At 39.6% G+C, this 22,420-nt stretch overlaps 1 protein-coding gene across 5 annotated transcripts in view; it reads right to left on the reverse strand.

Annotated features, from left to right (window-relative positions):
* The window catches only part of ZHX3 (zinc fingers and homeoboxes 3), an 89,251-nt gene extending 67,061 nt beyond the window's left edge, over window positions 1–22,190 (reverse strand). For 3 of the 5 annotated variants that reach the window (XM_030914554.1, XM_030914553.1, XM_030914551.1), the window contains exon 1: window positions 22,085–22,190. The gene's annotated coding sequence lies outside the window, so the exon portion shown is untranslated. Of the gene's footprint in view, window positions 1–22,071 lie in introns of all 5 variants that reach the window. The other 2 variants (XM_030914555.1, XM_030914552.1) reach the window with 2 other exon arrangements.
* Window positions 22,191–22,420: the final 230 nt, after the last annotated feature.

A 22,420-nucleotide genomic window follows, 5' to 3' on the forward strand; every position in this document is an offset into this window, starting at 1 on the left:
GACAACATGGCGAAACCCTGTCTCTACAAAAATACAAAAATTAGCTGGGCATTGTGGCATGTGCCTCATCCCGGCAGTTCCAGCTACTCGGCAGGGCTGAGACAGGAGGATTGCCTGAACCCAGGAGGTCGAGGCTACAGTTAGCCAAGACCATGCCACCGCACTCCAGCCTAGGTGACAGAGGGAGAACCTGTTTCAAAAAAGAAAAAAAAAGTACATACACATTTTGAGACTTGCTTAATACTGGGCAGCTCAGTAATAGCAAGTACTAGTCAAGGGTGATATGTCACTGTTTTCAGAGTTGGATGAACCTGGGTTATAATGTGGACTCAGCTACTTCCTAGTACAGGTCATTTGGGTCTTGGGCAAAGTATTGAACTTCCCAAACCTCAGTTCTCTTCTGCACAATGGAAATCATCTGAATACAGACAAGAGGGCCCACTATAAAAATTAAACAACACAGTCTGTGTGGAAGTGTCTTTAACAGGCATTAAGTGCCTGTTAACTGTCTTTAACAGGAGAATTAAGTAGCAGGCTCAGGCTTTTTGCATCCTTCCTCTTCCCCTCCACTCCCCGGTTACCAACTTGCGCCCTGAGTAAGGTTTACGGCGCACTATCTATCTCCTGTGGCTTGTAAACCTCTGCAGTAATTTCAGCAATCTACATTGCCTGTAACCTCCCCTCCCTGTAGGCTCCCTTGAATCACAACCATATTTGCCTTTCCAGAACACAGATCATTGTCTTCAGTGATTCCCTGCAGGACAAAGTCTGCCCACTTCAGCCTGGTGTCATCATCCTATCGTAGTCTGGTCCAATCCACCCTTTCTGAACAGTTCCTTACAAACCCACATCTTCCCACCTCAACTCTGCCTAGGCCATTCCCCTGCTTCGAGCTCTTACAGAGCTCCCATGGCCTACAGTATAAATTCCTAACTGTCTCAGGTGGCATTTGAGACCCATGGTATCAGGTTCCCACACCTCCCCAGTTTCATTGTCTGCTACTCGTTTCCCTCCTTATACTTTATGCCCAAGCATAAATCTACTTATAGTACCTGAAACCCCATGCTGGGTCATCACTCTTCAGCTTTACATATACTCCTCTCTCTGACAAGAATACTCTTCTCCTCTTATCCATTTGGAAAACTCTTCAACAGACTTCAAACCTCTCTCAAATGCCTCTACTTCTGTGATACAGTCTGTCCAGAACTGTGTCTTGTAGGTTTTTCTACTACTTTGCACCTGTGCCTGTCATACAATGATTTCTCAGGGTTTTTTTGGTGTTTTTTTTGTAATTCACTGACCGTTATTAATGTCTTCTCTGCTAGAAGTATAACACTACTCAGCTTTGCACAGAGAAGTTACTCGGGAAATGTTTGCATTGCTGAACAGAGGCAGCTTCCAATCTCATGGGAAGATCAGATGAAATGCAGGGGATACATGCTACAACACAGTCAAGAGGACTGAAAGCAGGCAGCAGGAGAATTTCTACAATATTCCTGTTTAAAATGTTAAAATGTTGGTGGCTGCCAGAGCTCAGGAAAAGAAAATTTTTTGATGTGGTTATAGCTCACTCTAACGAGTCAATTACATTGACCTAAAGCCCGTGGAGCTCAAAACTGTATTTCTCTCCCCAAGACCTCATTCTTTTATAAAGCTCCCTCCTCTGTGGAATGAATGTGGGCAATCGCTTTTGCAGTTTTTGACGATGCCAGTTTATGGCTATGTTTTTCTGTTCACTGAACTGGCTCATTTCTTCAGGAGAACAAACTGTTCTCCACTGAAGCAGGAATTGGCTGGGTTCTAACAAAAAGATTTTTCCCCCCTGACAGTGTTTTTGCAAAAGACCCAAGTCAATTTATAGCCAAGTAACAAAAGGTCAGAAAGGTTAGTCAAGCAATGGGCGTAATTCCTGTGTGTCACAGCCAATAAAGGAAATGGGTGGGAATAAATAGTATGCAATTTTAACCTGAAATTATTTGTGCAAAACTATTCTTGTAAACTATACAAAATGACCCATGACTTCCACTATAAAGGATTTCTCACTCTGACTTTTTTAAAGGCACATTTACTTTGGAAGAACGGAGATGACCTCAAATTCCTCATTCACAAATGGAAAATGTTAAAAACTTTCTTCACACTAATATAAGAAAAACTTGGTCATTGCTTTGCAGCCCTGAAACAGAAATGTTCACATAAAAAAATAAATATCTCATAGTTAAGTCACAATTAAAAACAATTTGCATGACTGAATTTAAAATAAATTGCAAAATTCCCTTGCCAAAAGGGAAACAATATTGACCAAAAGAATAGGCCAAGAAAAGACCCTACGAAAGTGACAGTTCATCTGTTTTAATCGTGCTAAAAGTGTAACAAACTACTGCATTATTCAGTGAGCATAAGAACAAGAAAAGCCTGCCTGTAAAACAGACACGAAGAACTGACATCACCAGCCAAGCAAGCGGAAGGCAGATGAGTAATAGCCTGTACTGGGCGGCCAACCAGGCCCCAGCCCATGAGTCTGTGGAGTAAGAAAGCCTTTCAGATATCAAGGCCATTGGGAGGCCTCCTTCCCCCAGTTCTCCAATACAAAGTCTAATCTACTCACCATTTAAAACAATCTTAGCATCCAAAAGATGAATGGTTAAACAGAACGCTGTCATCGTTCAGACAAGACAGTGTAAACCCATTTCTCCCCCTACCTCATTGTAAGTACAACTCTAAATCCTTAAAATAACACAAAAGGCAACCAAAGGAGAAGTCTGAAAGAAAAAGGAAGGTAAATTACTTAGGGACCCAGGATTGGAGGAACAACATAGCAGCACATCTTATGACCACACCCCCATTCAATAGAAAAAGGTGGCCAAGGCTGTTTCCCAACCCCCAATCTAGCAACAGAGGGCAGCAGAGGATTGAATGGGAGTTCTGCTGACAATACCAGGCCAGCTGGAAGCACCAACAAGGGGGATAGCTCAGGACCCCACTAACAATAAAGCATAACAATAAAGCAGTCTGGGAAAACACGTTTCCCCCCCACTACAGGGCCTCCAGGAAGCATGCTTCATCCCAGCAGGATGGAGACTCCCTCCTCTACCTAGATACCAGGCAGCATGGCCTAGGGAAACTCCTTACCCCCATCAGACAGCACCAACAGGCACTAGTGGGAGCCATGGCAGTACCAGATAAACCAAGTGGACCAAGAGTACTGCAAAGGCTCTGAAAAGTAAACCACAAGAGTAAATTCCAACTCACATGCTAAATCTAAACAGTGTGACTGCCTGCTAAAATGGAAGATTTAAATAGGACCCAGACTCTCCTAATAGACAAAATGTCAAAAGTAGATTTAAAAAATCACCTGTTGGCCAGGCATGGTAGCTCACGTCTGTAATCCCAGTACTTTGGGAGCCCAAGATGGGTTAATCATTTGAGGCCAGGAGTTCGAGACCAACCTGGGCAACATGGCAAAACCATGAAGATGGACTGAAACAGAACCTCCAGCACCTGTAAAACAACAGCAAAAGATCCAATATTCATATGACCAGAGTCTCAGAAGGAGAGAAGAAAAAGAGAAGGGCTGAAAGAGTATTCAAAAATATAATGACTGAAAATTCCCCAAATTTGGTGAAGGACGTAAACCTACAGATTCAGAAGGTAAACATATCCCAAATAGGATAAACTCAAAGAAATCCATACCAAGACACATCTTAATTATATTTCTGTAAATTAAAGACAGCAACTCTTGAAAGCAGAGAAAAACAACATAATACCTTTAAGGGGACATCAATTCAAGTGACAAAAGGTTTCTAATCTAAAACCATGGAGGCCTGGCCGGGCACGCTGGCTCATGCCTATAATCCTATGACTTTCGGAGGCCAAAGCAGGTGAATCATTTGAGGTCAGGAGTTTAAGACCAGCTTGGCCAACACGGTGAAACCCCGTCTCTACTAAAAATAAAAAATAATAATAAATAAAATTAAAAAATAAAACCATGGAGGCCAGAAGGAAGTGGCACAACATTTTTATGGTTAAAGGAAGTTCTTCAAACAGAAGGAAACGATTAAAAGAAGAATTCTGAAGCATCAAAAGGGAACAGAAAACAACAGAAAAGGCAGAGATTGGGAGATATATATATAACGATTATCCTCCTGTAGTCCCAGCTATTTGGGAGGCTAAAGCAGGAATATTGCTTTAGTCCAGAAGTTCACCTCTACCCTGGAAAACATAGCAAGACCCTGTATCTTTTTTAAAAAATTAAAATTAAAAGGGGGAATGTAAAGGGACCTGGATGGAAGTCAGGTTTCCACATTTCATTCAAAGTGGTAAAATGCTGATAACGGTAGACTGTAGTAAGTCACACAGGTATACTGTAATACTCAGAGCAACTGCTAAGAAAATGATACAAAGAAATACACTAAAAAATACCATTAGAAAGTCAAGATAAAAACCTCTCAAAATGTTCAAGCAACCCAGAGAAAGGCAAGAAAAGAAATAAATAATAAAATGGCAGATTAAAGCTCTAATATGTCAATAATTAGTTTAAAGGTAAATGATCTAAATTCACCAACTAAAAGGCAGACATTGGCAGAGTAGAATAAAAATACAACCCAACTATATGCTGTTCACAAAAACCGACTTCAAATTCAACAACATAGTTTTATATATATATATATATATGTGTGTGTGTGTGTGTGTATATATATATACGTATGTATATATACGTATATATATGTGTGTATATATATACGTATGTATATATACGTATATATGTGTGTATATATATATACGTATATGTATATACGTATATATATGTGTGTGTGTATATATATATACGTATATGTATATACGTATATATATGTGTGTGTGTATATATATATACGTATATGTATATACGTATATATATGTGTGTGTGTATATATATATACGTATATGTATATACGTATATATATACGTATATATGTATATACGTATATATATGTATAAAACATGGCTTTACACTGTATGTAATTTCTAAATAAATATCTAAATATATGTATAAAACATGGCTTTACACTGTATGTAATTTCTAAATAAATATCTAAAAGGGATGATATCAAGATATCACTAAAGGAATCTCAATTATCTTCATTATTCTTTCCTATGTTTTTCAGATTATCTACAATAAGAATGGCTTTTATAATTTTAAAAAATGGTTTTTTCCAAGTAAAGCAGTCTATTCGAGATAACCGTATTGCTGCCTAGGGAGGAGGAAATAATCTTTAGCATTGGTAGCCACCATTAATGTGGATCTTTCTACTGATGAGTTGGCTGTCTACCCCTGCCTTACGCTCCAAAAGACCAGAGGTACAAGGCAGAAGGCCCGAAAGACCAGGAAATGTCCTCTTTTCAAGCTTTGGGTATGGGATCCAGGGAGTAGGGGCTGGGAGAGGGAAATGAGAAGTTAGGGAGCAGAGGGATAGGGAGCAGGGGGTCAAGAGAAGACAGTGCAGACAGCAGAGCAGGGCTACTGGATGCCTGCCTTACTTCTAGTAGTTTCCAGAGTCATTGCTCTAGGTCTTCTCAGGCCTTGCCACTGAGCTAGTTCCTGTGTTTTCTTAATCCATCACCTGAGACCATGTGAACATGTCTTAGTCCCCTTTGGCCCAACAGAGTCAAATCCAGGTATCATCCCGTGATGCTGGTGACCACAGCCCAGAAGAGGGAAGTCTTCCATTTTATACTGCCAAGTAAGTCGAACTCTAACATGCCCATCTTCTATTTTTCAGTTTCTCCCTAACTTTATCCAGGAGTCTTGTAACAGTTTTCCTACCATATAACATGCCCAATCCCTTTTCTGACATTTTAAGTAAGAAATCCTAAAGTAATCTTCAGTTCTTCCTCACCCATTATTTATATATACAATCTATTATTATAAAGGAGACAACACAGAATGTAGAAGGTAGATTTCTAAAGTCCTGTATTAGAGGTTTATAATTCTTTTACAAAATACTATCTTTTCTCTTCCTTAACACAACAAACGAATCCATTAAAGTCAAAACTGAAAACTCTGACCAGGAGTCTGTTATATATGAGATGCCTCCTTGTTGAGGTTGCTATAGTCCTAATTAACAGTTGACAGGACATTTCAAGACTTCTCACTCTTATCACCAGTCCTGGAAAAGTTGTCTTTTTATGTAACTGAGGACATGGAATCCTATCTCTAGGGCCATACAGGATAACTCAAAGCCAACCTTGACCTTAAGGCACTTCACAAGGACTGCAGGACGATTTTAGTGCCCCCACCCTTGCCATCTCTCATGGTCAAAGTACCAACAAAAGGAAACACAATTTTACAAATACTTCAGTGTATATTATTTGAGACCACATTCACAGTAAAAAAAAACTGTAATCCCAGCACTTTGGGAGGCCGAGAGGGGCGGATCACGAGGTCAGGAGATCGAGACCGTCCTGGCTAACACGGTGAAACCCCGTCTCTACTAAAAATACAAAAAAAACTAGCCGGGTGAGGTGGCGGGCGCCTGTAGTCCCAGCTACTCGAGAGGCTGAGGCAGGCCAATGGCGTAAACCCGGGAGGCGGAGCTTGCAGTGAGCTGAGATCCAGCCACTGCACTCCAGCCCGGGCGACAGAGCAAGACTCCGCCTCACAAAAAAAAAAAAAAAAAAAAGCTTTTATTTTACCTGTTGTCTTGATTTTTGGGGCTGTAGTAAAAAAAAGTATGGACTTGGAGTATAAGTGTCCCTATTACTTATTAGCTACATAGCTTTGTAGCCTGTCTATAAAATGGAAATAATTACGCATATCTTTTGTGAGGACTGAATAATGTATTACTTATAAAAGTTCCAGGTGGTCTCCTGGTTCCATTTAATACTCCTACTTTGGTTTCTTTCTTTCATCTGCTTCTCATTTATGTTTTCTTCTTGTATTTTATGGACCAGAGTGAGTCACTTTAAATTCTGGTAGAACAGGATGGCATATGAATATACAATATAAAAATAGTAGATATTCCTCTGGGGAGTAGGGGTGGGCACTGACTGGGAAGGGACATGAGGAAACTTTCTAGGTAATAATAAGTGTCTGGGTTCTATAGGTGTATTTATTTGTCAAAACCAGGCACATATACAGTTAAGATTACAATAAAATGTACACATCTTACTTCCAAAGAAAAAAGCCTATAAAAAAATAATTACCTCTACTTAGCAATAAAACATGCTGAAATAGTGAGGGGGGAATGCATCAAAAATACTATGACAGACGACTAGATAGAGGGAAAGCAAAATCAGTAAAATATTGATGGCTGAAAACTGGTAGTGGGTATATGGTTGTTTATGGTAATAATCTTTCAACTTTGCAATATGTTTGAAAATTTTTATAATAAAATGTTGGAAAAAAAACTCCTACTGAAAAAAAAAGGAAGGTACTCAATACTTGTTAGTTTTCAGCCAGGTGCAATGGCTCATGCCTGTAATCCCAGCACTTTAGGAGGCTAAGGCAAGAGGATTGCTTGAGCCCAAGAGTTTGAGACCAGCCTGGACAACATCGCAAGACCCCGTCAAAAGAAGGGAAGGAGGGAAGAAAGAAGGGAGGGAAGGGAGGGAGAGCGGAAGGGAGGGAGAGCGGAAGGACGGACAGACGGACGGAAGGAAGGAAACTTTAATGCCATGAGGGGGACACTGCAAAAATAAAAATTAAAATACCTGTTAGTTCCCTTCTCAAACCCTATCCCTATTGTTATTCATCTATTTGCTTATTCACCTGTCAACACGTAGTAGGCACACACTCTAGTGTTGCCTGGTACAAGTTGCTTAACCCCATACTCCTCTGCATCTCAGTTTCCTCATCTATGGAATAATAATTACAAGTGCCTCATGGGATTTTTGTGAGGATTCAGTGAGATAATAAACATGTAACACTTCGCGCAGTGCCTGCCACACTGTTGGTGTTTGAGAAGTGCTAGCTATTATAATGTCATTATAGCATATAATAAGGAGCATGGGCATCACCACAGATTATTCCAGTGTCAAGTAATGACTAGAAGCCCTGACTCCTGACTGCTTGGCCTCAAATGCCAACTCTATCATTTATTACTTTTGCAGCTTTGGGCAAAATTCATAAGCTGTGTCCTCATCTGTAAAACAGGAATAATACACATCACTCTCATAAGGTTATAATCACAAATGCAAATTATACCTATCAAAATAATATAAGCAACATAATTTAAGATATATATATATATATATATATATATATATATATAGCTTAGACAGTACCTGAAATGGTGTAAACACTCAATTGATGTTAGCGAATTCACTATGCTGGATACTCAGAGGACACAATGCTGAATGCCTAAGTCTCTGACCCCTCGAGGAATTGATAATGCAGGAGACAAGAAAGCAATGTCAACAGAAGGATCGCAAAGCAGCCTATAATGGATGTGTGCTACAGGAAAGGTCCTACAATGGGCATGGGATACCTGAGGGAGACTGATAATAGTGAGTGAGGAAGGCCAAAGAAGACTTCAAGGGAGGGCGGCATTGATGAACTGGAACTTGAAGTTAGAAAAGGGGAAGAAAAAGCTTGTTAAAGGACACGGTATAGGCACCCTACTGGAGTTTAATAACAGGTAGGTCAGGGTGGTTTGGAAGATTCATGCCTGGAAAGGGATTGAGCTCAGATGGTAAAAAGTTCTGCTGATGTAGACTTTGCTCTTCAAAAGGATTTTGAAAAAATGATCATCTATTCTTATACTCCACCGGGTTCATAGAGTTAAGTTTTGTAAATTAATCAACCAGTAACTTTTCCTTGATTCTTCTAAGAAATAAATACTACTCATCATTTATCCACTGTACTCTTTATATAAAGAAACAAAGAATTCATAACCGTAACCACTTTACCAACTCAAGGCACAAGGACATATCTCTACTAAATAAAACATCCCAGAGCCTCTAGACAAAGGGCCAGGGAAGAGGTTACTAACAGTGTGGTAGAATCCAGTGAGTTAGTGCCACTCCAGTTGTTTCACTACTTTGACGTTCCAACTTGGAATCTGACTCAAGAGATTAAATTCAGGAAGGGAGAGGTGTCCATGCAGCAGAGAAGAGTTGGCTTCCTTTGGCCACTGCCAGCTGGCCACACTGGGCCTCTGAGAGATTGCTATGCCTTGGTAAACACATTTCTGATTTCTGTAGGCACTGAGCAAACTCACTAAGCCTTACCAAAGTGTCTTCAACATCACAGCCTGAAAGAAGTGGCAAGGACAGGGGCAGGTTTTGTAATCATTAAAGGCACCAAATGCTACTTCAAAATCATGTAAATTAAACATATAAAGTATAAATGAAAACATTTTTCAACACTGTTGGAAATTTAAATGGTAATTCATTTTACATTTAACTCCAAGGAAAAAACAAAAAGCAAACTTATTTTGGTGTAAACCAAGCCTTTTTAGCAGATGTACCTTTGAGTGAGAGGTGTGCTGGCTGGTTTAGGCTCGGAGGAACAATCTCCTGGTCTGTGAGCTCCATGAGGACAGGGACCATGGCCGTCTCGCTCACTGCTATGATTTTAGGGTGTAATCCAGTGGCCTGGCATGTAACTGTTGCTGAGAAATACCCACTGACAGAGTAAGACTAGTCTCCAGCTTTGTAAATTGAGAATTTTTTTCTTTTTACTTCATTAAGAGACTATTCAGTTCTTAATTAGGTGGGGGTAGAACTGATTTAATACCAACCAAACTCAATGGAGACAAGTTAGATTTCTTCCCCCTCATTTTAAGAAGCGGTATAGCTTTCTAGGAGCCTCACTATTCCTGTAATTTACCCAGAGCTGTCCTTTCTTAATATCAAAACATCTAGGAAACAGAATCCCTAATCAGGTTGCTGCATAAGGAACAAATTTAGAGCCCCTCTCCAGGTTTTCAATCTGTGTATCTAGCATGCCTAGCCTTGTAGCAATCAGAATGTCTCCCCCAGGCCAATATGGCCTTTCCCTTCATGGACAGGGCCAGGTGTACTCAGAGAGTCCCACACTCCAACTCCTCCTAGACTCCATAGTCTGGGCTTTTAGCGTCCACATCATCTAGAATAGTGTACATTGTACCCAACAGGTAGTATTTCATCCCTCAGCCCCCTCCCACCTTTTGGAGCCTCCAATGCCTATTATTCCACTCTATATGTCCAGCTGTACCCATTGTTTAGCTCCCACTTACCAAGGAAGGACCTTCATCTACAAATGCCTCGAGAAGACTGTGTGGTCACCTTCACATGGATGTGCACCAATTTTCAGGCCATCTTGGCTTCAGCAGTAAACAACTGAGGCAACATCTTCACAGATCTTCAGGCTACTAAGTGATATCTACGGACCTGTGACTCTGTAAAAGCTGGTTTAGAATTTCTTTTTTCCATTAAGTGCAGTATCTTGCATTGACTAATTTTCTGCTATCATAGCCTCATAAAATGTTCACGAAAATCTCCCATCGTAGCTTTTCACTACTGTACCCTTTAAAAAGGTCTAGGAAATTAAACATATCAGAAAATGAGCCTATAGGCAGCACTGTGGACAGTCATCATTCATATTTTACCCACTCATAGAAGGTGATTTAACCCTAAGCTTTCTTTCATATTCTTAATCCAACTTCTACTCAGGTCCAAATTGATTCTCTAACTCCACAATGGCTCTTTACTTAAAAATGAGGTAGAAAATAAGAAATCTTGTCAAGATTCTTTTTCCTTTTTTTTTTTTTTTGAGACCAATTCTCACTCTGTTGCCCAGGCTACAGTGCAGTGGCGTGATCTCGCGGCTCACTGCAACCACCGCCTGCCAGCTTCAAGCAATTCTCCTGCCTCAGCCTCCTTAGCAGCTGGTACTACAGGCATGTGCCACCATGCCTGGCTAAGTTTTCGTATTTTTACTAGAGATGGGGTTTCACCATGCTAGCCAGGCTGGTCTCAAACTCCTGGCCTTGTGATCTGCCTGCCTTGGCCTCCCAAAGTGCTGGGATTATGGATGTGAGCCACCACGCCCAGCCTCCTTTTTTTTTTTTTTTGAGATGGAGTTTTGCACTTGTCAGCCAGGCTGGAGTACAGTGGCACGATTTTGGTTCACTGCAACCTCCACCTCCCAGGTTCAAGTGATTCTACTCAGCCTCCTGAGTAGCTAGGTTTACAGGCACCCACCACCATGCCCAGATAATTTTTGTATTTTTAGTAGAGATGGGTTTTCACCAAGTTGGCCAAGCTGGTCTCAAACTCCTGACCTCGGGTGATCCACCCACCTCGGCCTCCCAAAGTGCTGGGTTTACAGGAGTGAGCCACTGTACCTGGCCAAGATTTTAAAAAATTATTTTGAGCTAATTTTAGAGTTATAGAAAAGTTGCAAAAATTGTAGACAGTTTCCATATATCCTGGCCCCAGTTTCCCCAATGTTAGCATCTTACATAACCATTGTATATTTACCAGAACCAGAACTTTAACATTAATACAATACTATTAACTAAACCAAAGACCTTATTCAAGTTGTACTGGTTTTTTCTACCCATCTCCCTTTTCTGTTCCAGAATCCTATTCAGAATCCCCGCTGTATTTAGTTATTATTTCTCCTTGGTCTCCTGCGGCCTGTGACAGTTCCTTGTTCTTTCCTCGTCATTCATGTTCTTGACAACTTTTAAGAGTGTTAAACAGTTATTTTGTTGAAAGTCCCTTGATTCGGGTTTGCCTGATGTTTTCTCATGATTACTCTGAGGTTATACATTCTTGGCAAAAATACCACAGAAATGATGCTGTGTTCTTAATACATCATATCATGGGGCTCATGATGTTGATATGTCTTATTGCTGGTGGTGTTGGCCTTGACCTCTTGGTTAAGGTGGTTCCTGCTGGGTTTTTCCACTATCCATGTATGACCTCTTTCTTTATAGTTAATTAACATGTTGAGGTAGATTGAGACTATGCAAATTCTTTCAAAGCTTTCTTGAAGGACTAATGGCTCCCTCATTCACAAACCTGCTCACTCTCCTTCAAATTCCCAAGAGATCAGTTGATATGATTTCCCCATTTGTGCCACACAAGCACTCTGATTACTTTTGTTTGTTCAGTGAATTTTACTTTTCTCCTGCTTATTAAAAAAAAATTTTCAATGTTTAAAAAATATAATTGTGGAGCTCTCATAACCCCACCTTCAGAGATTAGCACTATAGATAATTTGATGTATATTCCATCTGAACTTTTTTTCCTCTTTTAATACCACTGGAGTCAGATAACATGAGCTTAAATCCCAGTTCCACCGTGAACTTTGGACAAGTTACCTAATTTTGTGTGCAGGTAATTCTTTCTTTTTGGGGGACCAATGACTTCTTTGTAAATCTGATCTATAGATTCTCATTCTCAGAAAATGCACAATATATAGTATACATGACATTTTGCATACAACTATAGGGACTCACAGACTAGGTTAAGAACCCCTATTCTATTTATCACCTTTGATCCACAATTCTGTTTCTGGTAATCTAGCCTATAAAATACTGGCACATACAAACAAGTACAAAAAACATTTCATGTAGTCCTAGCAAAAAATTGGGAGTAATTTAAACATCCACCAACAGGGAACTGGCTAAATTATGATCACTCCACACTATGGAATACCCTACAAAGAATGAAGTAGATACATGTGCATGGACATAGAAAGACTCCCATTATATACTATTAAATGAAAACATTTCAGGACTTTGTATGACTGCATTTTTAGTAAGATGAAGGGAGAGAGGGATGGAGAGGGAGGGAGAAAGGAGAAGAGAAAAAGAGAAAGAATGAGAGGGCATGAAACATATATATATGTAAATGCATAGAAAAAATTCTGGAAAGATTCACAATAAACCCAACATCAATGACTCTGGGAGAATGGGATTATCGGGTTAATTTTATTATTTATTTAGTCTATATTATATTATTTGAACTTTTTACAAAGGGTACAACTTTAAAAATTCCAATAAGATTTCTTAAAAACCTTTTCATAGGCAACAACTCCGAATAAATATAGATTTAACAGTGTTTAATGACTGGCAGAAATAATTTAATGATAAAAGAATAACCAAACTGGTAAAAATTTTGCCCACAATGGAATGATAGTTCAAGATACATATGAAACAAAATCAGAAAGTTAAATGAGAAAAACTTAATGAAAATCTCAATGGATACAAGAATGTAATTTGATAATATTAATTTCTAATAAAAATACTAAGAACAAAAGGCATATAGATAAGGCAAGATGATATAAAACACCTCTCTAAGCCAAATGTAAAAAAAAAAAGGCAATAAAAGGCCACTTTTACCATATTAAATATTTTTGAAGTTCTGGCCAATGCAGCAAGACAGCTGAAATAAGGCAGGCATACATATTGCCTAGGAAGTTAAATATGTGATCTGCAGATGAGATGACTGGACAACTACAAGAGAAAAAATAAAACATTTTGGAAGAGCTATTTTGTAAGGTAGAAATAAATCTTTTACATCCTGTTTTTAAGAGACATCAATTGAACACTGCCATGGGGTAGATGAGGTCACACAGTGGACACTTGAACTCCAGATGCCACTTCTGGACCAAGGTTAAAACTGTTCCTTGTCAAACTCCTTAAAAACTTGAGGGAATACAACCTGATTCCCAAGATTTGCCTACTTCTAGGTCATCAGGTAAGGCTCCAACAGCCTGAAATTTATCACTATTTGTATGACCAAATGACAATGAGGAAGAGGTTATCTCTCGTACCATTTTTCCCTACAACAAGTAACAACAATGACAACACAAGCAACTAACAATGGTGAACGCACACTGGAAACCCTTCTTTCTAAGCACAACAAGCAGTAGTTCATTTAACCTTCACCACAACCCTTGGTAGTAGATTCTAATTTTGCCTCCAGTTTACAGATGAGAAAACTGAGGCACAAAGAAGCTTGAGGCACAAATAACTTGCCCAAGGTCACTCAGCTAGTAGCTGGTAGAGCCAGGAGTTGAACCCAGGCAATCTGGTTCCGGGCCCATGCTCTCAGCACTACACAATCCTGTTGCCGAAGAACGCACAGGCAAATTGTCATCTAGAGGAAAGATACAATCTATGAATTAGAGTGCTGGAGGAAACTGAATTGAACAAAAGATTCAAGTGACAGAAGAAAACTACATGGAAAGAAAACAGCATGGAAAGACCTGAGAGAAGAAACAAGAAGGCACTCCTAGTGTCTCACACATCATTAGCAAAGAGGATCCCTGGGACATGACCTGGAAACAACTGAAAACAATGTGAGAAGGAAAGAAAAACACTCCAAGTAAGCAAGTTAACGAACAGATTACATGAAGGGGAATCTAGTAGAGTTATTTCTTATTTTTTTAAATAACAGAAGTCTAGAAATGAGACAATCTAAGATATAAAACATCAAAGAAAAAGAAGCTGAGCAAATCAGAATACCTCAAGCTGTCATCCGTAAACAAACAAAAATGATGCCACCCCCAGACCAAATGGCCTCATTCATCTACCAAACAGTTTTTTAGAGTGGCAGTCAAACCGCATTTCCTTGCCTCCTGACTCCAAAGGGAGCTGACTTAGGTTCTGTGGGAACTGAGCATGCTGGCATTGCTGGCCACTGCCCCTGAAGGAAAACACCTCTTCCACACCACTTTTCTGTATCTCCTCTACTTTTTTCTCTAGCATGAACTTGGCATTTGGGCCTGGTTTGCAATCCCACTTACTAACTTAGTAATAACACCTTAGTCTCCTTGCCTACAAAGCAGAGTAATAATTCCATGCATAAGGCAGTTGTGAAGACTAAGCCAGACATCTGAAAAAGCTCTAGTCACCCCCATGCTGGACATGTATTACAATGCTCAATATGCTCAATTTCCTGAACATAAAGACTGACCTTTGCCAACAGCCAATCCTAAGACCTTTTACTTTCTGTACATGCTCTACTTGAGGGATTTTATATCTCTTATGGCTTTGATATCCTCCTTGGTACAAGTGAGTCTCACATCTGTATCTTTATCCCCAACATCTTATCTGAGTTTCTGATCCATATTTCCAACTTCTCCTAGATATGTTTGCCTAGACATTCAACAAGTCCTAAAATAAACTTTCCCCTGCTTCTCTCCAAATTAGTCTCTGCGCCCAATCCACACCCTTTATACTACTCCCTAAGTTTGGTCAGTACTTCCACCATCTATCACCACCTTCCCTAAAACAAACAAAAACTCCTCTGAGGCATGCCCTAATTCCCAGTCTCCTCCACGGCAGGCATTGGTAATTTTAGATTCTGCCCCCAAATGCCTCATATCTCCTCTTCTCCATCATCACTGCTATCTCCTATGCTCAAGTTGCTCTCACCTCTTATCTGGATAACTGCCCACAGCTGCTTAACTGACTTCCCTCCCTGCAGGCTGTGCTTCACATGACAGCCAGAATGATCTTCCTTAAAAATGAACTAGAACATGGCACTCCCTTGCTTTAAACCCTCTGGTACAGACCACAGGATATAAACTGAAACTTGTTGCCCAATATTCAAGGTGCTTCACAATCTGGCCCCAACATCCCTTGTCCAGCCTCATCTCCAGCCACTAGCCCAAGAACAGGCTGATGTACCTGTACACCTTCAGACTTTTGCCCTCTCACTTTATCCTCTTTCTCACAAAGCTCTGCTGGTACATACAGTAACATTTAGCTCCCAGAGTGCCTGCACTGACTCACCAAACCTCTCTCTCTCTGTATCCAATACACCTGACACATCACATCTTTTGCCATTGTTGGCTGATTTGTACATCATGCCACCTCATCAACCTTGAAGGCAGGGACAGAACTGCCCTTACTTTTGTTATCTCCTGCGCCCAGCTCAGGATCTGTTGGCTCAGAGTGAGACCGCAGTGGTTGTTAACCAACTGAATCAAAAATAGCAAAATACTTATGAGTACCAGGCTGAGGCTCAGAAGAATTAAGACACTTCATAGAACAAATGTAAGAGGTGAAAAAAAAAATAATTGCGGAGATGGGGTAGATAAGGAATAGGAAGAGAAGATGCCCAAAAAAGGGCAAATTAAATTTGCTTATAGGGAAGAAAAGGCAAGTTCTTCCTTCTGCTTTGATTATAGTAAATAAATACAGAAATATATTATTTTTTGCACTAAGACAATTTGAAAGATTGTTCACCTTTAAAATTTGCTTAAAAGCTAAAGAAAGCAAAGAATGTTCTGTAAAACAGAAGACATAATGGAGAAGAAACAAACATAAAAACAAACACACAATATACAGAAAACATAATACAATAGTAATAATAAATTAAACAGTATAAAATCCCGTATAAGATGTAGAACCTTCAAAGATAAGTTAAACAGAGACAAAACCCGACAACATTCTGTTTGCAAGAGATAGGCTATGAAATAACGATAATGAAGTTGGAAAATGTAACAAAATCATTACATAAGAAAGTATAGACCATGAAAAAAGAATAGAGAGCAGTACTGTTTTCTGCACTACCAAAAAATAAAAATAAAAACTAAATACACAACTAATAATCTTGAGAAACAAACAGAAGAATCTAGAGGAATTTTTTTCTTTTTTTTTTGAGATGGAATCTTGCTCTGTTGCCCAAGATGAAGTGCAGTGGCACAATCTCAGCTTCCTGCAACCTCTGCCTCCTGGGTTCAAGCAATTCTCCTGACTCAGCCTCCAGAGTAACTGGGACTACAGGTGTATGCCACCACGCCCAGCTAATTTTTGTATTTTAGTAGAGACAGGGTTTCACCATGTTGCCAAGGCTGGTCACAAACTCCTGAGCTCAGGCAATCTGCCCATCTCAGCCTCCCAAAGTGCTAGGATTACAGGTGTGAGCCACCACTACTGGCTGAGGAATTTTTTGTTTTAAAGAGATAAATTAGATATTTTGAAAGTGAAAACCAAAAAACTTTTGAAGGATTCATAAGAAACTGACAGGAGCTGCTGCCTAAGAGAGGGGAGCTATTTGGCCAAGGAATAACAATGAATGGGAAACTGACTTTTCACTACATCCTTTTTTTTTTTTTTTTTTTTTTTTGAGACGGAGTCTTGCTCTGTCGCCCAGGCTGGAGTGCAGTGGCCGGATCTCGGCTCACTGCAAGCTCCGTCTCCCGGGTTTACGCCATTCTCCTGCCACAGCCTCCCGAGTAGCTGGGACTACAGGCGCCCGCCACCTCGCCCGGCTAGTTTTTTGTATTTTTTAGTAGAGACGGGGTTTCACCGTGTTAGCCAGGATGGTCTCAATCTCCTGACCTCGTGATCCGCCCGTCTCGGCCTCCCAAAGTGCTGGGATTACAGGCTTGAGCCACCGCGCCTGGCCCCTTTTGTATTTTTTAAAGTTTTATATTTCAACTAAAAGTTGCTGTGAATAGATTAAAATTGATACTACTGGCACGTGCAAAAAAAAAAAAAATTGGAAAAACAGGACACAAAAAGAAGCAATAAAATTGTAAGAGAATATGTGTGTTAATAAATTTGGATAAAACTAAATAGATGAGTTTTTAATCAAAAATGTAAAATTCTAACACTGGCAAAAATAAAATACCTAACCAGACCAACATCTTTTAAAAATCAAAGAACTAGGCCAGGCACGGTGGCTCACACCTGTAATCCAAGTACTTTGGGAGGCCGAGGCGGGCAGATTACCTGAGCTCAGGAGTTTGTGACCAGCCCTGGCAACATGGTGAAGCCCCGTCTCCACTAAAATAATAAAATTTATGAGGCATTTTGGGGCAGAAATCCCAGCACTTTGGGAGGCCGAGGCGGGCGGATCATGAGGTCAGGAGTTCAAGACCAGCCTGACCAACATGGAGAAACCCCGTCTCTACTAAAAATACAAAAAAAAAAAAAAAAAATTAGCCGGGTGTGGTGGCACATGCCTGTAATTTCAGCTACTCGGGAAGCTGAGATGGGAGAATCACTTGAACCCAGGAGGCAGAGGTTGCAGTGAGCTGAGATCGTGCCACTGAACTCCAGCCTGAGCAACAAGAGTGAAACTCCGTCTTAAAAAAAAAAAATCAAACAATTACACCCCTAAAAAGTAGTTAGTGAATTCTTTCATAGTCTCCAGAAACAAATGATTCATGTTACATAAATCATGCCAAAAATAGGTCAAGATATAGGTTATCTAATTATTCTACTAATCTGACCCAAAAACTGGCTAAAAGAAATAGAGAGAAAACTATACACAAAGTTCACTCCGAACTTATGCTCAAAAATTTAAAATAATAGTAAATAGAACCTAGAAATAGATTTAAAAATTTTTATTTGTGTCAACAGAAATAAATTCATTTGTTAAAATCTAATACCTATTCTTAATTTTAAAATTCTAAAACTAATAACAAAGGTACATTTTCTTACCCTGATTGAGTACCTATTTACTGAACCAAATGTCAATTATACTTCAAGGGAAAAAACAAGCTATGCAGTCATTAAAAGTAAGCACAAAATAAGCATTTTATCATCACTGTCAATACAGTATCAGAAGTTCCTTCCAACAAAAAGCAACATAAAAATGAATGAGACACAAATACAATAAAGGCAGATGTTACATATACTTTTTTTTTTAAATATAACACCTTTGTAAACTGACAAAACCCAAAGGAATCACTTAAATCGTTATAATAATTTTTTTTTTTTTTTTTGAAACGGAGTTTCGTTTTTGTTGCCCAGGCTGGAATGGCACAATCCCGGCTCACCACAACCTCCGCCTCCGGGTTCAAGCGATTCTCCTACCTCAGCCTCCTGAATAGCTGAGATTACAGGCAGGCACCACGCCAGCCTAATTTTGTATTTTTAGTAGAGATGGGGTTTCTCCATGTTGGTCAGGCTGGTCTCAAACTTCCGACCTCAGGTGATCCGCCTGCCTTGGCCTCCCAAAGTGCTGGGATTACAGGCGTGAGCCACCGCACCCAGCCATTATGATAAATTTAAAGTGATCACAGTCATCATCAATATGGAAAAACTTATAGTACTCCTGGTCCTCAAGCTTGAGTGCACATGAAATTCGTTGGGCAGCTTTTTAAATGTTAATGTCCACAGCCCCCCAAGACAAATTGTCTCAGAGTCTCTGAGGGTGAGACCAGTGATTAGAAATTTATAAAGCTTCTGAGGTGATTTTAATGTTCAGCCAAGTAGAGATGCCCACTACTATATACTTAATTACCTAAATAGCTTTAAAAATACAAAGTAAACAAGCATTACTATTAACCATTCATGATATTCACAAATGGGTAGAGAAAAATTGCCATAAGGAACAAATGTTCAAAAGAAGAAACCTGAGAGAAGACATCGTTAGCTCCTGTACAAACGTCTCTAGTCCACTGCAGTTTAGGCAAAAAGGTGGGCAGTTAATACCAGAACCAGTGGACGGGGACAAGACCCATGGCCACGACAGAACAATGGCAGCGATAGACAATTATTCTCTTTCCAAGTGTTACTGGGGTAGGAGGCATGCGTGAGGATTTGATAGAGGCTGAGGTAGTCTAGGATTACCTGCATAGCTGTATGAGGTCATATGTAAGATAAATTTCTAGAAATGCTATATTAATTGCTGAGTCAGATGGTATGTGCCTCTAAAAGTGAACGATTAATTTTAAAAGACCTTAAAGGTGAAACAGAAAAAGTGTGATGTGTAGAATAAACATCGTACTTCATAGGTAGAAGCAGAGTGGCAAAAATGAGATAAGCTGTAGTCAAGATGGTTCAGTGTCACCAGGTAGTAGGTACAGAGACTGACATATAAGAAAACTCTCAGTGATTCCAGTTTGACGTTGACCTTCCCATTAACCTTCCTCCACTGCAACCTCCAGTCATATGCAATGTCCCCATCCTACCAGTTATCAAATTCAATAGGCATTTCTAGGGCCCACCTGTTCCCTCTACCCCGACCATGATATTCTTCTTTCAGGTCACCTCTCACCTGAACCACTCTAACTCTTTTTGTTAACCTCCCAATCTTTTTTTTTTTTAAAGACAGAATCTCGCCCTGTTGCCCAGGCTGGAGTGCCGTGGCACAATCTTGGATCACCGCAACCTCCACCTCATGGGTTCAAGTAATTCTCGCACCTCAGCCTCCCAAGTAGCTGGGATTACAGGCGCCTGCCACCATGCCTGATAATTTTTTTTTTGTATTTTTAGTACAGGTGGGGTTTCACCATACTGATCAGGCTGGTCTTGCACTCCTGACCTCAAGAGATCCACCTGCCTCGGCCTCCCAAAGTGCTGGGATTACAGGCATAAGCCACTGCGCCTGGCCTAAACCTCCCAATTAATTACCATCCATAGCTTTCCTAGACATTTGTTTAATATTTCATGTCTTTTTTTTAGTATAAATATCTGATCTGCCATTTATATTCCTAAAGTGGCTCTAAATTACCTTTTAGATCAAAGAGCTATCTTTGACAATGATTTTTAAGCCCTGCTGTTTATCAGACTTTTAACATCCAGTTTAAGATACTTCCTCCACAATATTTTCCCTGTTAATCATTTTCAATCCAATCACATGATCTCCAAATCTTCTTAATCCTCCTAACATAAGTATGCTTCATTCATTCACTCAACAAATACTTACTGAGCATCTATTGTCCAGCACTGGTTTAGATTCTGGGGATAATCTTGCCCTCAAAGAGGAGTTCAGGCAGGGAAGGTACTGGGTGTGAAGGGAAGGCAGGGAGACAGCCAGTCAAATTTATCTACAGTGGCTGGATGGTGATAAATGCTACAGAAAAAACAGAGAAGGATAGAGTGATTCCAGGGTATGGTAGTATCATTTTCAGTTGAGGGTACCATAGAAGGCATCTTTGGAGCAGAAAACTGAAGAAGAAGAGCAGTAGTCATTTGGCTATCTGGGAGAAGATGATTCCAGGCAGAGGGAACAAGAACAATGGCTCCAAAGCAGGAATATTTCTGGGCAGACTGAAGCATGGCCAGGAGACCAGTGTGATGAAGCAGTCAGTATGGGAGTGAGCACTAGGAGATGTGTACACAAGAAACTTATGACATTTTTAGTTTAGAGGATTGATATATAAAGCCACTAAACAGTTTCACTCAATTTTAAGGATCAAAGTTAAATAATGATCAAGGAAGAATACCCAAGATTATGCCTGCAGCAATCTATTACTGAAGCATAGGGAAGGTGCCCACCACAAGACAGAAAGTTCCAGAAGTTACACTTGTGGGAAAATTCCCACGGGCTGGTGGTCCCCAGGCTTGTGAAGGAGAAGAGAGAGATGTTGCCATGGAGTTGTCTAAGGAAGTTGTACAGAACTTCCAGCATCACATATCATCAATGACTCTGCCTCCATTTCTTTCACTCCTTCTAAAATTTTCTATTCAGCTTACTGGAGAAAGTTTCTTAATAATGGAAAATAATGTAAAAGATGTGCTTTATTTAAAAAGCTTACTAGGGCATATCTATTTCATCAAGTGAAGGCTATGTCTACTTACAATGATTGCTTGCTAGTGTGCTTTGTTTTCCGTATTAAGTTTAGCATTAAAAAAAGGTTTTCCCGGTTTAAATTTTAATATGTTTTGTAACTGCTTTTTAATAGTATACTGTGAATATATGCCCATCATTAAATACACTAGATTTTTTTTAAGGTATCCTATTCCACAGATCCCAGAGATGTGTGTAGTGCCGCATATATTGTAACCTGAGAATATGTCTTGAATAATTGGTATTCAAATTAGTTTTCTAGTATTTCAAGTCAATCAAGTGTAAGTTCTGCACTCAGACTAAAAGCTGACACTTTGACTCACCCTGCACATCACAGAGACACAACACAGGATACTCCTATGATCTCAGTGGTCAACCTATAACAGATTCCTATCAAATGATCGAAGAAATCATCTAAGTTGTAGATTCAATGCAGATTTTTAGATTAATCCAAAAAAGAATGACTTGATGAAAGAGTTCAGCAATAAAAAACAAGGGAGGAGAAAATAATGTTTAATAGCAATGCAAAGATTAAATATAATTATAAAGACTTATGCATTACAAAGTTGTGGTAATTGATGTAGCAAGAAACTTGTGAAAACTGAGAAGCATGTTATTTACCCGGGAAACATACTTTTTCCTTACTTCATTGTTTTCTCCAGTTTCCCTCTTCACTTTACGCAGTCCCACAAGCATCTTTAAAAGGTTGCATGTTGCTTCCGCAGTTGCATTTCAGTCCTATAAAAGAAGCAGCACATCATCACTTCATGAGAAAACATTTCAGGAGGCTTAGTTATCCAATCTCATCAGTCTCCTTTCCTAATTCATTTGCACCAGAACTATACATAAACAGAAAAAACAGTGAGACAAGGGTAAAAAGAGGTTATCGAAATACAAACTAGCAATTTGAAACTATTAAAATTCCTAGTAGAAACTAGAACATAGAAATAAAGCAAACTCATTGGTCTCT

Source organism: Rhinopithecus roxellana, chromosome 13 (assembly GCF_007565055.1).
Source record: "Rhinopithecus roxellana isolate Shanxi Qingling chromosome 13, ASM756505v1, whole genome shotgun sequence".
NCBI classification, from domain to species: domain Eukaryota; kingdom Metazoa; phylum Chordata; class Mammalia; order Primates; family Cercopithecidae; genus Rhinopithecus; species Rhinopithecus roxellana.